This window comes from Aspergillus tanneri, assembly GCF_003426965.1.
Source record: "Aspergillus tanneri strain NIH1004 chromosome Unknown AapTan_3_pilon_pilon_pilon, whole genome shotgun sequence".
Taxonomy (NCBI): Eukaryota; Fungi; Ascomycota; class Eurotiomycetes; order Eurotiales; family Aspergillaceae; genus Aspergillus; species Aspergillus tanneri.
The window spans coordinates 3,979,857-3,997,076 of record NW_022984630.1 but is presented as its reverse complement, the minus strand read 5'-3'; positions in this window follow the sequence as shown (position 1 = coordinate 3,997,076).

Below are 17,220 nucleotides of genomic sequence, written 5' to 3'. Positions count from 1 at the left end.
AAAGCCTTGAACAGATAACAATATGCTATAGTTAATAAATAATAGTTACCTGGATCTAGTAGGAAGCATATTGCAGGAAATAAAAAAGTTAGAAAATATCTAACTTAAGTATTATCCTAATATATAGTGGGAAGTATGCTAAAAATACTACTTGTAAATAATTAATAGTTTTTAAGAACTACTTTAAAAGCAAACAGTAGATCAAGAAAAAAAAAAAAAATCTTAAAATTGCAATTACTTTATACTATTTAACAGGTTTAGCATGGGGATTAATAGTATTCTGCGCGAGAACAAGTACAAAGCAACCCTTTATACCAGATTACCTTTTTTAAAGGAATGAGTTAAACTAAACTTTAGTAAGATTCTAAGTAATACACAAAGGTGGGAAGAATACAAGGCATGTATATAAAAAACCTGTTTAGTATAAAATTATAGCACAGTGCTGTATACTGCAGCTAATAAAGTTAAAAAAAATATTTCTGAGCCTGTATTAATCCAAAATTTTGTTACAGAAGCAAAACCCGTGTTACAAGCTATATAGGCTAGAGATATAAATTAACCTATAAGGTATAATAAGATGGTACAACGGTTTGTACTATATAAGCAAGGTATAGCCTTGGATAGATACTACTTAGTAGTAGTAGAAAATAATTAAGTTACAAAACTAATAAACCTAAGCACAGTTATAGCTGTTCCAAACCCTTTAAAAAGATTGCCACCGGCTTAAAAAGGAACAGTATAAAAAGCACCAAGTATATTTTAGTTATAAAAATATAAAGTATAAAAACTCTAACTGCCCGGCTAAAAAATAATAAGGGGGTAAAAGCTTAAAAAAGCCAGAAATAAAGAAGACATTAAAGCAGGGGTCGGGGAAAAAAAAAGGTTACTAGATAAAAAAGTACTAGTTAACTAAATAGTAAAGGCTTTTAATAGCAGAAAACTATTAATAGTTAATATCCTTAATCCGGACAAGGCCAGCGAAGAAGTTAAAAGGTAATAGCTACTAGGAGAAGTAGTAGTATTCATACTCGGATCTGTCAGCTCTTCACCGAGTGCCGGAAAAGGTCCCGTTCCGACGGCTGGGCCAACTATTAGGGTAGTTAGATACCGGCATGTGATACTATATCACATAATTAAAAACGCTGATTTAACCTTGTTCCTAATCTTGCCCCTATATCTAACCTCTTTGTAATATTTTATTGCTAACAACCACTTTGTTTTATATATACTATTAGTGACTATACCTACCATGCATACCTATTTATATACCTGTATTAGGCTGGCCGTTGGGAGGGGATTTTCCCTTGGGATTTCCCTGACCGGGACAGGAATAGGACTAATTTTTATTTAAAAATAAAACAGGAAACAGGACTAACCTTATAAATAGGAAAAAAATAGGAATATTTTAATTCTAGGAAAAATCCTATAAGAATTTTTTTTATTTTAATTATATAATAAATAACTACTTTATATTATATAAATTTTTAAACTAATATCCTATTAGGAAGTGGGACAGGATTCAGGATTCTTTATTAAAAAATAGGATAGGATTCGGGATCTTAGGTTAGGAAATAGGACAGGAAACAGGACCTAATTTTTAAAATAAGTGGGAATAGAAATCTCCTATCCTAAATCCCTTCTAATAGGAATCCCTTTCCAAAGGTCTTGGCACGGGGTGGGAATCAAAATGTGATTCCCATAGGAATATGGGACGGGACTGAGACTCGCCCGGGATCCCGAATCCTGTCCCAACGGTCAGCCTAACCTGTATCCTGTATTAGCACTATTTTTTCCACTTTTATACCTAACTTGTTGGTTGTTAGTTCTATACCCTGTGTTATTTATTTATGTTATAAACCTACAGCCTTTTAAGGGCCTTTTAAGGGATAATAGTTATTTTTTAAATAAAATTCTAATTACATGTTAAAGGGTACCTGCCTATAGGTTATATAGTACAGGGACTATATTATTAATATTTCTAAATTAGCTAAGGAGTTATATTTATAGTATAAATATAACTATTTACTATGTTAGGCCGGCTACTACCAACAAGATATCTAGATACTGCTAATAATCTATTATTTAGTAGTTTTTTTATAATATCTTTAACTACAGATCTGCATGCTGGTGGTATAAAATTAAAATATATTAAACTAATACCTATACCTGCATAGGCATGCGGTTGTATTTATAATATTAAAGGTTCCTAGGTAAAATACAAGTGTAATTTTACTAGTTTATATTTATATAAGCACTGAGCTATATATATAGGGAAAGGCCTTATAAAGGTCTAATATATGCTTTGTAGGCTTGGACAGTATTTTTTTAGTATATTAGCCATGGTAGGAGAATACCCACTGTTTTTTCTAGACTTTGTAGGTAAGCTCGCGCAGGCACTGGTAACATGCAGAGACTAGGAAAGTCCTGGGCTTTGTTACTATTATATTGTTAGCGGCCTGCTTAGTAGCAAGCTTGGCTAAGTAGTTAGCATGCTTATTGCTAGTAATACCTTTATAGCCTAGAAGCTACTAGAAGTGTATACAGTGATATGTAGTAACTTAATTTAGTTATTAAAAAATATTATAAAAAATATATTAACCTGACTATCACGCAGGTTTAGCACAGGTATAAATAGCGGCTTGGTTATTAAATAAAATTATAATATTATTACTAGCTGTATTACTATTAATAGGGGTTGCTAGTATAAATACTATATTAATTGTTATAAGTTCTCCTGTATAAACTATATATATTATCTTTTGTCTAACTAGTTAATATAAGGATTCCTGTTGCATAGTAATAACTACCAAGGCCCTAATACTACCTATATCTCTACTACTATTAGTATAAGCCCTTATAGTATTTTAGGGAAGATAGTTATATTACTAGATTACTTTTTTATATATATTGTTGAGAATCTAGGGGAAGAAGCTATGTCGTGAGGTGCTAGGATAGCGGTGACTGGATAGTATATTAAAAACTATCGGTGCGATCTAGTATCGCATGGTGAGTATGTTGTTCTATGTAGGAGATAGAGCGTAGATAAACGCTTCCTTATGTCTACGTGTCCTTTAGCCCCTTAGCCCCTTGCGTGTGATATGTCAGATGGCTTCAGGACTAGGATACCCGAAGGTGCCTTAGGCATCCTGGTTTTCAACATATATTAGTAATAATAATTTCTAGTAAATCCCACTAGGAAGGTATAATTACTGGCTAGATTATTTTTATATTAAATTACTCCAGGTTTTTTAAAAAGCCTGAGCAATGCGTTGTTTAAGCTAATATAGTAGTAATAATACTAGGTTATATTTTATATAGGTTCTGCATGTGATAGTGGTGTTATTTTATATAGTATATAAAATTTAGTAAAATAGGGAAAATATAATTTACAGGTAGGCCTTGTTAGTAGCCATGTATAGTAGTACTATACTTAGTAGTAGTATATATAAATATACCTCTAGGATAACCTGTATAGTTATGTAGAAAGTACCTGCTATATAATATAATATATAGTATTAAATACCCTCTAGTACTTTTAGTAATTTGTGTGGTACTTAATTAATAGCCTTTAGCACCTTAAATAAACCACACTAGCAGCTATAAAAATCTATAGTATAAGGACTGTGGTATATATATATTAGATGTGTTGGGTTAGTATACCCTATATTAACCCTGTAATTAATAAAAGGGCAGCTGTTAGCTTCACGGCTTTAGCTTGTAGTTACTTAAAATATGCTTTGCTACTTAAATTAAAATTTAAAAATCCCCTAGATACTATAGCTTAAATATTAGCTGTATCGCGGTGCTGTTTATAATTAGGGGATAGTCTAGTTTTATAATAAAAATAGTATAGTATTTATTTTATAGCCTAATTTAGTTTAGTATACTATATTAATTAAGCTATATTTAAATAGTAAGAACTTTAACACATGTATATATTCCTAGTGTTTTATATAAATATAAAACTAATAAAAATAAATATAATTCTCATGAACTATTATACCCTAGACCAGGATACAGATATTATCCATGTAACCCAGTGTTATACTCTTGTATATTGGAAGGATATTAATAAAGTTAGTATTATAAAAAAAATAAAAAATAGGAAATAGTAGTAACCTTTAAAAAATACTAGTTAAAACCTTGCACTCCTTGCTCGGGCCCTCTTGGAGGCAGATAATAGTTTATTTTTTTATTAAAAAACTAGAGATTTATTATACTATAGTTTTAGGTACTCTGCGCTTGTGTAGATTATATAGTAGTTATTTATAGGATATATTATTATATACCCTAGAGATATCCAGGGTTAGTAGGGTGGCTATATATACCTGCTTTAGGAGTAGGTACAGTATATATTTACAGGAATAGCCCCTGTAATTATTAATATAGTACTCTGGTAGGAGCCTGTAATATTTTATAAAATAGCTAATCCACGATATAATAATAGCTTCCAGTGCTTTGCTAGTAGTGCTTAAAAGTATAATTAAATAGTAGTTCTTAGGGTTAGAGTAATTATCCTTCCCTGGCTTGTATAGGATAACAGTCTTTAATACTCTAAAGTAGTTTGGGTAGTAACCTATATTTATATAAATATTAAAGATATCCTCCAGCTATATTTTAATATAAGCCAGGTTCTGCTGTAGGACCAGGTTAGGAATCCTATCTAGCCCAGGGGCCTTTTAGGGTGCGGTGTGGTGCACTGCTTGGTAAATCTTATAAATAGTAATATTTAGGTTTACAAGTAGTATTAAATAGCCTTCGTGGATATTACTATAGTTAGCATTAGTATTATTAACGTTTAAAAAAAGTGTTTATTTAAAGACATATATTTTTTTTTTACGGTTATTAATTAATATTTTTATAGGTAACTATAGTACTAGTATAAATATAAATTAGGGGTTATTTTAAATATATACCCACTAAGCAAGTTTCTAGAGTTTATTTATAAAAATAGTAGCTTTTTCTATTCATTTCCTGTGTATATTTTTATTTAGCTTGGCTACTTTATATATTAGTTTATGCTATACTTTGTAAAAATATTCCTAGTCTATTTCCTGCCCTGTGCGCTTGGCCCTACAGCGGGCCCTTTTTATAAGCTGCTCAAGGTGTTTTATCTCTGGCGTGTAACCAGGTTTAAAGTGATACATATAAACTTTTATAGGAAGGTAACACTGAACCTTTTAAGGCATACTAAGAGCCATGATTATTTAACGGATTCCTAATTACTTATAAAGCTTTCTTGCAAGAGATAGAAAATAGAGGTTGATATCTAGAAACAAGAAATCGTCTATTACTGCTAATTCCGGCGTCACCAACACGATCGTGGCTTTATTACGTGGTCGACGGTTCTCCCACGCCATGTATAATATGCCTAATACCTGGCACTGTTGGATTATATTGCTACGCAATGCCAGCAATGGCAGCCCTTGCACATGCAAGAGCCCTGTTGCATACAGATATGGGATAAAACTTGTCGATAGGAAATATATCTGTGGAATGCTAATATAAAAGTAAGTGCCTATATATTGTGTTACAATAAGTGCTTATAAAAATCAGGCTTTAGCTGCATCGTTAGTGGATACATCTTTATATTACTACTATAGTTAATATAGTACTAAATAGCTAACTATATTATTAATTATATCCTTTATAGTAGTTTAATATATAAGTTTATATTATATATAGTGTCTAGGTATTTAGCTAGGACCTTTTAGTAAAGGTCCTAATTATTGTATTCCAGTTTTATTTTACTACCTTTAGTGCTATTATCGGCCGGATGTTTAATACTATAGTAATTAGTATATAATTATCCCCTAGCTATAAATCCTTTTGTGTTTGGCAGGTAATTATACAGTTAGCCAGCCAGGATATGGCCTAAACAAAATTAATTCTAATTTAGTAGTTACCCTGCTTATAAGTAACTATATCTTCTAGGAGTAAAAGCTCTAGTTAGTGGTTAGTAACCAGGTTAATTAACTATTTAGCTTTAAAATCCTAATAATTATAGCCAGTGGCAGCCTATATAGGGTGGTATAAATTAAAAATTTTAAATATTAGGTATTTATTTTTTTTATATATGTAGATTTTAGCCCTAAAATAGTTTAATATACAGGATAGGCTAGTATAGTTAATATTTTCTATTAAATTATTTTTTTTACTATTCTTATTTTTATAGCTTTGCAGCCCAGGGTTGTATATATTATATATATATACTACCTTATTAGCCAGTTCTTGTATAGTTAGTATACTTAGGTTGTGTGTGTAATATTTTATTATTTATATTTTTAAATTAATTTTTTTACTTATAAAAAATACCACTTGTGGCGGTGGTATTTTAGTGTTATTAGTATAGCTTAGTATTAGTTAGATTACTATATAAAATTAACCTCCCTAGGAATACCAAGTATATAAAAATTTATATAGTTATATAATTAGGGTATGGTTCTTATACTATAATAATATTTATAGTATTTTACACCTTTTCTTTTACTGAAAAAATACTGTATAATGGTAATATATTTTTTATAGTTTACCCATAAAAAAAATAAAGCTATATACTCTAACATGTCTTTACTAAGCTTATTATTATTATTTTTATTTAGGGGTGGCTGCGGTGCGCTGCGCCGGTATATTATTAGCTTAATATTATTAGTTTATTTAATTCCTGCTAGTAATATATACTTATAGGTAAGTTTTTATTACTTTAGTTACCTATGGCCATGGTATTATTATTATTCTTGCTGTCCAGAGTATTATATTAAATATATTTATTTTTATCCCGGGCCTGGCTTTTATTATATAAGCTTGGCTCCTAGTTGTGGCTTTTAGAGTATGTCGGCCTCTGGCATTTTAAATAAAAAGCTTCACGGCTTGGGTTATATATTATAATAGTAACTTTTTTATTTATAATTAATTATACTCTCTTCTAAGCAGGCGCGTGTTGGGAGCTATCTAAGCTAGTTAGTTCTAATTTTAGCTTTTGTATTAGTATATCTATGGCAGGGACCGGGATCCTAGACTATAGTTATTATAGTCTTTGTATATATAGTTTTATATAAAATATTCCTAGCTGCAGTATATACAGGCAAGTGCCTTTTTATAATATTAAATAATATATATTTTTAACAGCTAAAGTATTATAGTAGTTACTGCTTGTGGTTATAAATACTAGTATTATATTATTTTTTATTTAAAATAAGTTTTTAATAAATCACCATATTAGCTATATAGTTATTATTAAATTTTACTACTAGTATAGCTAGATATTTTTTTTTTTATATTACTAGTTTTTATAGCCGCACCTATCCCATGTAGGTAATCTTCGTGGGTATAGTAGCTAATTAGTATTAGCTATAATTAGGCGCTTAATTAATACTTTTTAATATTTTATTTTTTTTGCTAATTATTTTAATATCCACCTAGTAAACTGCTACTATATATTCTTGGTATTTAAGCACAGTATTATATCCTAAGTCTTTTAGCTAAGTAAATATACTCTATTACAGTCTTTTAGTATTTTTTATATTAACTATAAGAATTATATCCCTGCTAGGTAGCATGCAACTGGCGACCATTTTATAATAGCTAATTATTTTATTATTATTTTTAGTAATAAATTAGTTCCTTATTAACTTCTAGTAGTTATGCCGAAAGGGATTAACTACTAAGAAAGTGGTCTTGCAGGCATGTAGTTTAAAGTCTGCTGTTAAAAATAATATTAAGGCAGGGAATCCTAATATTCTAATAACTATACTAGGTACTATAAATCCCTTAGTATAGGTAGCACCCAACCAGTTAGATATATATAATCCTAAAGTTATTATTATAGTAGTTCCTAGAACTGTGCTGTAATAGGCAGCCTTAAGCTAGGAATATAAAGGTCCTAACACAGGTATTATTAATATACTAGTTTATAGGATTCTAAGCATATTAATAGATTTAACTAGCTATAACTAGTCTTTTATCTGTTTCAACACTAGGGACTTTAGTTCCATAATATCTTTAGTAAGGTCCTTAACTAAAAAAGCCTTTTAAAACTATTTAACTAGTTTAATAACTATATCCAGGAAGGGCTAGAGAACATGCCCTTTGGCAGGCCATGCGAGCCTGCTTTATCCTAGATTACTTTTAGCTCTAAGGTAACAGCTAAAAAGGTATTTATATGTGTATATATATTTTTATGGTATTACTTATTTAATTAGCGTTGTGGTGCTGGGGCTTCCGCGACTTTTTCTAGCTACTAGGAGAGCTAGTAGTAATAGGAGAGAGAACCTGTGTATTTCTTTATAGGTTTACTAGGGATTTCTAAAACTAGTTAATTCAGGCGCTATATATATATTTATTACTTAATAAATATAGAAATATTTATTTTATAAAGCAATAATTAGATAAAATAAACACCCTTTACTGGAGCTATATCTATTTAAAAATAGTATATATATAATATACAAGGTCTATATACTTATTTATATTAAGGAATAGTGCAGTGTAATCTCTGCTTGAAGGTAAATATAAATATATATAATCTAACCCTAAGACAAGACTAGTTAAGGTTAATAAATCTAGTAATAGATTAGTAAATAAAATATATAAATATACAACAAAAAGGAGCACTCCTAATAAAGCTTGTATTTAAATATATCTATACAAGAACTATCGCAGGATCTAAACTAAATATAACATTAGGAAAGCAAGCACAATGCAAGATATATAAAAAGGGCACAAAAGTATAATTATATATAATCTAACTAATAAATAAAAAAACAAAGGCACCTATATGTAAATTGAAAATGATTTGAAATATTTTAAAATAGTATTAATTAGTATTCTAAAAGGATAACGTACCTAGACTATTACTAAAAAAACAAGTAACTTATAAAATTAATATAAAAAATACATTACTGGTTAGCACTAATACCTATTCCTAATCCCCGAAGTTTAAAAAAATAAAGTAATAGATAGAAAAACTACTTGTTAAAAAAGTTATTTAACCTTTACTAATTAGGCTATATAATACTCTAGCTAGCTTTTAAATATTAATAAACAATATCCCAAAAGATTTCGAATTTATTGTGGTTAATATTTTAATCTTCTCGGATACAAAAGAAAAGCATGCAGAATATGTATAAGTTTTTAAAAGGTTAGTAAAATATAAACTTTATACAAAAGGTTTAAATATTAGTTTAAATAATAGTTAAAATTCTGCGGCTATATAATTAGTAATAGTAAAATTCGACCAGTACTTGTAAAAATAGATACTATTAAAGACTGGTTTATTCCAACAAATATTTATAGGTATAATAGTTCCTAGGTCTAGCTACCTATTACTACTAGTTTATAAAGGGATTTCATGATACACGTAAACTATTTAAGGAATTAGATAAAACCTTAAGGAAAAAAAGGTTAACCTATTTAATAAATAGTACCTTGTTAACTTATATTTAATAATTTAAAGCTATATAAAATTAAAACTAATATATTAAATAAAGCAATTAGTATAGTGCTATTCTAGTAAGATAAAAATTATATATAATAGCTAAAAACTACTTAGAGCAGAACGAAACTATCCAACAGAAAAAGGAATTACTCGTAATTAAGGAAGTGCCTTATTAATAGGATTATTATATTAATAATAGGCAACTAATAACTATAGTTATAAACCACGAAAACTTGCAGTACCTTATAAATATAAAAAATGTCTTGCGCGATGGGTGAAAAAGTTCTAGATACACAAAATTTAATATTAAAAAGGATTTAAAGTAGTTATATTAAATACTATTAGCTACTAGCCTGACCTGGTTAAGGATATATTAGTAAAAATAGCTAAGTAACCTAAACCTTTTCTTAACACACCGTGGGAGACGCAGAGCTAAACAAGAATTTGTAGTATTAGAAATATTTTTTAAAAAAAAAAGTACCTGATAATAGTTATATATTTATAAAACAATGGTAACACGCTATATATATATATATATATATATATTTTTTTTAAAGGGCTTTATAAAATACACTGTGATTACAGATATTTTAAATATCCAGCCTTACTAGGAGCCATAGGCAATCGTGCCTGGTGGCTAATAATATAAAAAAATATTTAAAAAGCTCTAAAGCATTACCTAAACTGCCAGACTTTAAATAATTTTTATAAATTAGGTCTGGAGAGAGAATGCCCACAGTATCTTGTGCAGGAAAGAGTGCAACTGTTTAAGTAATAGAATATAAACCTTATTAAATAGTTTTAACAACTTTAAATAGGAATTAATAAATTATAACAGCAGTTAATTATATAATAGGATGGGCAGTTACAAAGGCCCTGCTGGATATTTATTAAAAGATAAGGGTTTTACACAAGGAGATTTTTACTAATTATAGAGTATTTAAAAAGCTCCTATTAAATAACAGATTAAACTTTTTTTTAAAAGATTGGTAAGATATTATATATTGTGATCTTAAAAAATATTAAATAATAACACTTTATTATCCACGAACAAATGGAAAAAACAAGAATATAAATAGTTTTTTAGGCCGGATATTAATAAAGTAATAGGTAAGCTAATATACTTATAATTACTTAGCTATTATAGTATTTATAGCACGCATATATATATATAAAAGTAGATAGAAAAAATTTTTTTTACCTTTTTTATAGGCTAGAGCCACGTCTTCCAGAAAACAGCAACTTAATAAAAATATTAAATAGTAAAGGATTATATACATGTTATACACGCATGTGCATAAACAAAAAATATTTAATATATATAATTTGTTAAAACTTAATCTAGAATATACTAGTCACGAAGAAATATTTAAATGAAAAAAAAGTTTAGTATAAAACAAAACACTATAAAGTTCTAGAGTAAATAGTTTAAACTATATAAAATTATTAAAAAACACTGGTGGATACTAAAGAAAAAGGCTTACCAACCTAATATAAGGAAGCCTTAAAAAAAAAGGGCGTGTTAGTAAACAGTAATAAAAGTTAACTACTTTATATAATATAAAACAAAGCCTACTATAAAAGCTGTTAAAAATACAGACTACTTTGGATAGTAGGACTAGGCCTCGGACCCACCCGCATTTTGAGGGTGGAGGGTCCAAGGTGGCTCACCCTCACCCCCTGAGGGTCACCCGTGCGGGTGGACAAATAGGACAAACAGCACAAACAGCCCGAACACGTGACTTATGCTTATATTTTAGATGAATCATCACTTTTATACATCCAAAAAAGGTTACTTTATTTTTATCCATGCTAATAAGGTTAGTATCTAGTCTTGGCGGGCGAGTGAGGTTGACCCTCAGTGGGTGGAGGGTCTAAGATAGCTCACCCACTGTGGAGGTTCCAGATTTGCTCACCCGCGGAGGGTAAGTCCGAGGCGAGGCCTAAGTAAGACGGGAAGATATACCAGGTAAAGGAACAAAAGCCCCAGCACCACAACCAAAGTACGCAACTGTTTAAATTTTATGTTAAAGTTACCCTTAACTTTTAAATAACCTCGTAATCATCCTTAAAACAAGCCTTCCTCCTGTTCCCTGTTGTTATTGTGGCTGCAATCACACTAAACGCGGGCGGAAAGGCTATATATAGTGTTTAACTCTATAAGGCTAATTAAGTAAATAATACCATAAAAATATATACATATATATAAATGCCTTTTTAGCTGTTACCTTAGAGCTTAAAATAATCCAGGATAGAGCAGGCTCCTATAGTTTGTTAAAGGGCGTGCTGCCTAGCAGGGATATAATTTTTATAATTAATAATATAAAAAACAAAAAAAACTATAATAAAATATATTTATATAGCTAAAAAAAAGTCTTAAAATCTAATACTATATTTAAACACTAAGAATATTTTATAGCAGTCCACCAGGTGGATATTAAAATAATTAGCAAAAAAAACCTGGTAAATTTTTAAAAAGTATTAATTAAGTACCTAATAATAGCTAATATTAATTAATTAACTACTACACCAAAGATTACCAACATGGGATAGGTACAGCTATAAAAAATAGTAATATAAAAGGGATATCTAGCTATACTAGTAGTAAAATTTAATAATAACTATACAGCTAATATAGTAATTTATTAAAAACTTATCCTAAATAAAAAGTAATATAATACTAGTATTTATAACTACAAGTAGTACTTATTATAATATTTTAGCTATTAAAAATATAAATATATTATTTAATACTATAAGGAAGGCACACCTGTATATACTGCAGCTAGGAATATTTTATATAAAACTATATATATAAAAATTATAATAACTATAAAAAATATACCTATTATATTTTTTTTATAAAGGTAAATACTATATCTTTAAAAATCCTGTTAAATAGTATTAAATTAAAATAATTTATTAAAAAAAAGGCTACATGCCTACCCTTTTCCCTAAGATACTATAGTTTAGCCACTAATATCCTAATATAAAAGCTAAAGCTAAAACTAACTAGCTTAAATAGCTTCTAATATATACCTGCCTAGGAGCAAGTATACTTAACTATAAGTCACTGCTATAATATATAACCCAAGCTGCGAAGTTTTTTAAAAAGTTAAAAGGCCGACATACTTTAAAAGCTATAATTAGGAGCTAAGCTTATATAATAAAAGCTAGGCCTGGGATAAAAATAAGTATATCTAATATAACACTCTAAACAGCAAGGATAATAATAATATTATAGCTATAGGTAACTAAAGTAATAAAAAGCTTATAAGTATATATTACTAGCAGGAATTAAATAAACTAATAATATTAAACTAGTAATACACAGGCACAGCACACCACAGCCACCCCTAAATAAAAATAATAATAATAAGTTTAGTAAAGACATGCTAGAGTATATAGCCTTTTTTTTTTTTTTTTTATAATATAGGTAAATTGCAAAAAACATGTTACTATTATATAGTATTTTTTTAGTAAAAAAAAATATATAAAATATTATAAATATTATATTTTAATTATACAGATTTCTATGCACTTAGTATTTTTTAAAGGTTAATTTTATATAGTAATTTAACTAATACTAAGTTATACTAATAATACTAAAAAACACCACTGCCACAAGTGGTATTCTTTATAAGAAAATCTAAAAATATAAATTATAAAATATTATATATATAATCTAAGCATGCTAATCATATAAAATCTAGCTAAAAAGCCAGTACATATATATAATCCTAGGTTATAAAGCTATAAAAATAATAGTAAAAAAAATATTAACTATATTAGTCTATTCTATATACAGACTATCTTAGGGCTAAAATCTATATATATAAAAAAATAAATATCTAATATTTAAAATTTTTAATTTATACTGCCTTATATAGGCTGCCACAGGCTATAACTAGTAAAATCCTAAAGCCAAATAATTAACCTGGTTACTAAACCACTAAAAGGTGGTAAGATAGGACTAGGATATTACTAATTAAATCCTTTACTAAAAGATCCTAGCTAAATATTTAATACTATATATAATATAAACTTATATCTATATTAAACTACTATATAGGATATAATTAATAATATAATTAGCTACTTAGTTACTGCACTAACTATAGTAATAAATATTATAACCCTTTATAAGGGTTATATATACTGCTTTAAACCTAGTTATATACTAAAGATAAAATACCTTAAGCAGCTTATAAAAAAGCCTGCAGGGTGTAAGGCCAAATGCACAGGGCAGGAAGCAGACTAGGAATATTTCCGCAAGGCCTGTGACAGTTATAAACTAATAAAACAGCCAAGCTAAATAGGAGTATATACAGGGAAAGGATAGAAAAGACTATTATTTTTATAAATTAATTCTAGAAGCTTGCTTAGTGGGCATGTAGCTAGAACAACCCCTAGCTAATATTTATACTAGTATTATAGTTACCCACAGGAATACTAATACAACCCTAAAAAAAGGTAATAGGTCTTTAAACAGACACTTTTTCCAGAAGTTAATAATGCCACTTAGCTATAGTAATACCCAGAACGGCTATTTTAACACCGCTTGTAACCCTAAGAATTATTATCTAATTACAGTTCCGCCCGAAAGTCTGAATGATCCAGTAGCCGCGCAACCCAACCATGGGTTTTACCCATACAGGTAAAATATATCTCGCAACATATGACGGTCGAAATTAAAATTACTATATTATATGCAATATAAGTGGTAAAATTTTATAAAAATATATAAAAAAAAGCAGAAAAATTACTTTGTATTTTTTATACCACATGTAATTTTATACTCAGTTTTTAGCTTATAATACAACATAGTACTATTGGTACCTACAATAAATAAATATAAAAAAAATAGTAAGAAAAAAAATTATATATATAAAAATTATACTAGATTTATCTATAATTTATATAAAAATACATAACTATACTATTATAATATAAAGATTGCTTGAAATACATGCTGCAAAATCTTTGTAATAGGACGATTTATATGGCCCGAACATATATATATATCTATAGTATTTATTGAAATATAACACAACAAAATTATATACAAGTATAGTATTTTTTACATATAGTATTAAAATAACTATCCAGTATTAAATATATATACAAGTATTTTTATGTAGATATTTTTTATTTTTTTTATAATTTGTATTTAAAATTTACAGGTTTTTCTGTTTCGGACTGCTTATTATATATACCATTTTTACTGCGATAGTAAAATTATTTTTTAGAAAAATTATAATTATATTATTAATAATAGCGCATTAAACTAAATTATATGGTTTTTATTAGTTTTTAAAACATGTTGGTTGTATAATACAGAATAATAAGATATTGAAATTAGGGGTGTAGAAATTTCGTTATTCAAACTTTTGACTAAGAACTATATATTTTTAAGCACTATTAGTAAAGCACTGGAAGCTATTATTATATTATAAATTAGCTACCTAATAAAATACTACAGGCTTTTACCTAAGTACTATAGTAGTAGTTATAAAGGCTATTCCTGCAAGCACGCGCTGCACCTACTAGAGTAGGTTTATATAGTATGAAAAAACAGGGATATTATAGCTACTTTATCAACCCTAGATATTTCTATAATATATAATAATATATCCTATAAATAACTACTATACAATCTACACAAGCACAGAGTACCCGAAGCTATAATATAATATATCTCTAGCTATTTAATAAAAAAATAAACTACTATTTACCTTTAAGAGGGCCCTAGTAAGGAGCGCGAAGTTTTTTAACTAGTATTTTTTAAAAATTATTATTATATTTTATTTTTTTATTTTTTTTATAATACCGACCTTATTAACGCCCTTTTAATATATAAAAGTATAATACTAGGTTATATAAATAATATTTATATTTTAGTTTAGGGTATAATAATCTGTAAGAACTATATATTAATTATATATTTATATAAAACACTAGGAATATATACATATATTAAAGCTTTTACTATTTAAATATAGCTTAATTAATATAGTATACTAGATTAGGCTATAAAATAAATATTATAGTAGCTACCTTTGCTATAAAATTAGACTATCCCTTAAATATAAATAGCACTGTAATATAGCTAATATCTAAGCTATAGTATCTAGGGGTTTACCTAGATTTTAACCTAAGTAAAAAAGCACACAAGTAATTTTAAGCTAAAGCTGTTAAGCTAACAGCTGCCCTTTTATTAATTATAGGATTAATTTAGGGTATATTAACCTAATACCTTTAATATATATATATATTATAATTTTTATATTATAGATTTTTTACAGCTGCTTAGCATGGTTTATTTAAAATATTAAAGGCTATTATATTAATTAAGCACTACACAAATTACTAAAATACTAGAAAGTATTTTACACTATATATTATACTATATAGCGGGTGCTTTTTATATAACTATATAAATTACCTTAAAAAGGTATATTTATATATACTACTACTAAGTATAGTATTATATATAATTACTAACAGGGCCTGCCTGTAATTTATATTTTCCCTATTTTACTAAATCTTATATATTATATAAAATAATCTAGCAAGTAGCCGTGCCTTTATATACTATAACTAATATATATAAAGTAATCTAGTAATATAATTATCTTCCCTAAAATACTATAAGGGCCTATACTAATAGTAGCAGTTAAGGGCAGTATTAGGGCCTTGGTAGTTATTACTATATAATAGGAATTTTTATACTAACTAGTTAAATAAAAGATAATGTATATAGTTTATATAGAAGAACTTATAAAAATTAATATAATACTTATATTAGCTACCCCTACTAATAGTAATATAGCTAGTAATAATATTATAATCTTATTTAATAACTAAGCTACTATATTTGTGCCTGCGCTGAACCTGTATAATAGTTAGGCTAATATATTTTTTATAATATTTTTTAATAACTAAACTAAGTTACCGCATATCGCCGCGTACACCTTTAATAGCTCCCGGGCTATAAAGGCATTGCTAGTATACTATAAGCATGTAAACTACCTAGCCAAGCTTATTATTAAGCAAGCTACCAACAATATAGTAGTAACAGAGCCCAGGACTCTCCTAGTCTCTGTGTGTCGCTGGCGCCTGCGCGAGCTTGCCTATAAAATATAAAAAAATAGTAGGTATTTTTTTACTATAGCTAATATACTAAAAAATACTGCCTGAGCCTATAAAGAATGTGTTAAATCTTTACAAGGCCTTTTTTTATATATATAGCTCAGTACTTATATAAATATAGACTAGTAAGATAGCACTTGCATCCTACCTAAAAATATTTAGTGCCATGGATATAACTATATTCCTATGCAGGTACAGGACGCAATTAGTTTAATATATCCTAATCTTATACCACTAGCATGCAGATCTATAGTTAAAAATATTATAAAAAAACTACTAAATAACTAATTATTAGTAGTACCTAAACATTTTATTAGCAGTAGCTAGCTTAACATAGTAGGTAATTATATTTATACCATAGATATAACTCCTTAGCTAATTTAAAAGTGTTAATAACACAGTCCCTGTGCTATATAACCTTTAGGCGTGTACCCTTTAATATAAAATTAAAATTTTATTTAAAAATTAACTATTATTTTTTAAAAGGCCCTTTGCAGGCTGTAGGCATATAACACAAATATATAATATAGGGCATGGAACTAATAACTAACAAGTTAGGCATGGAGGTGGAAGAGATAGTGCTAATATAGGATCCAGGCAAGCATGCAGACAGGTATAGTTCTACTAACAGT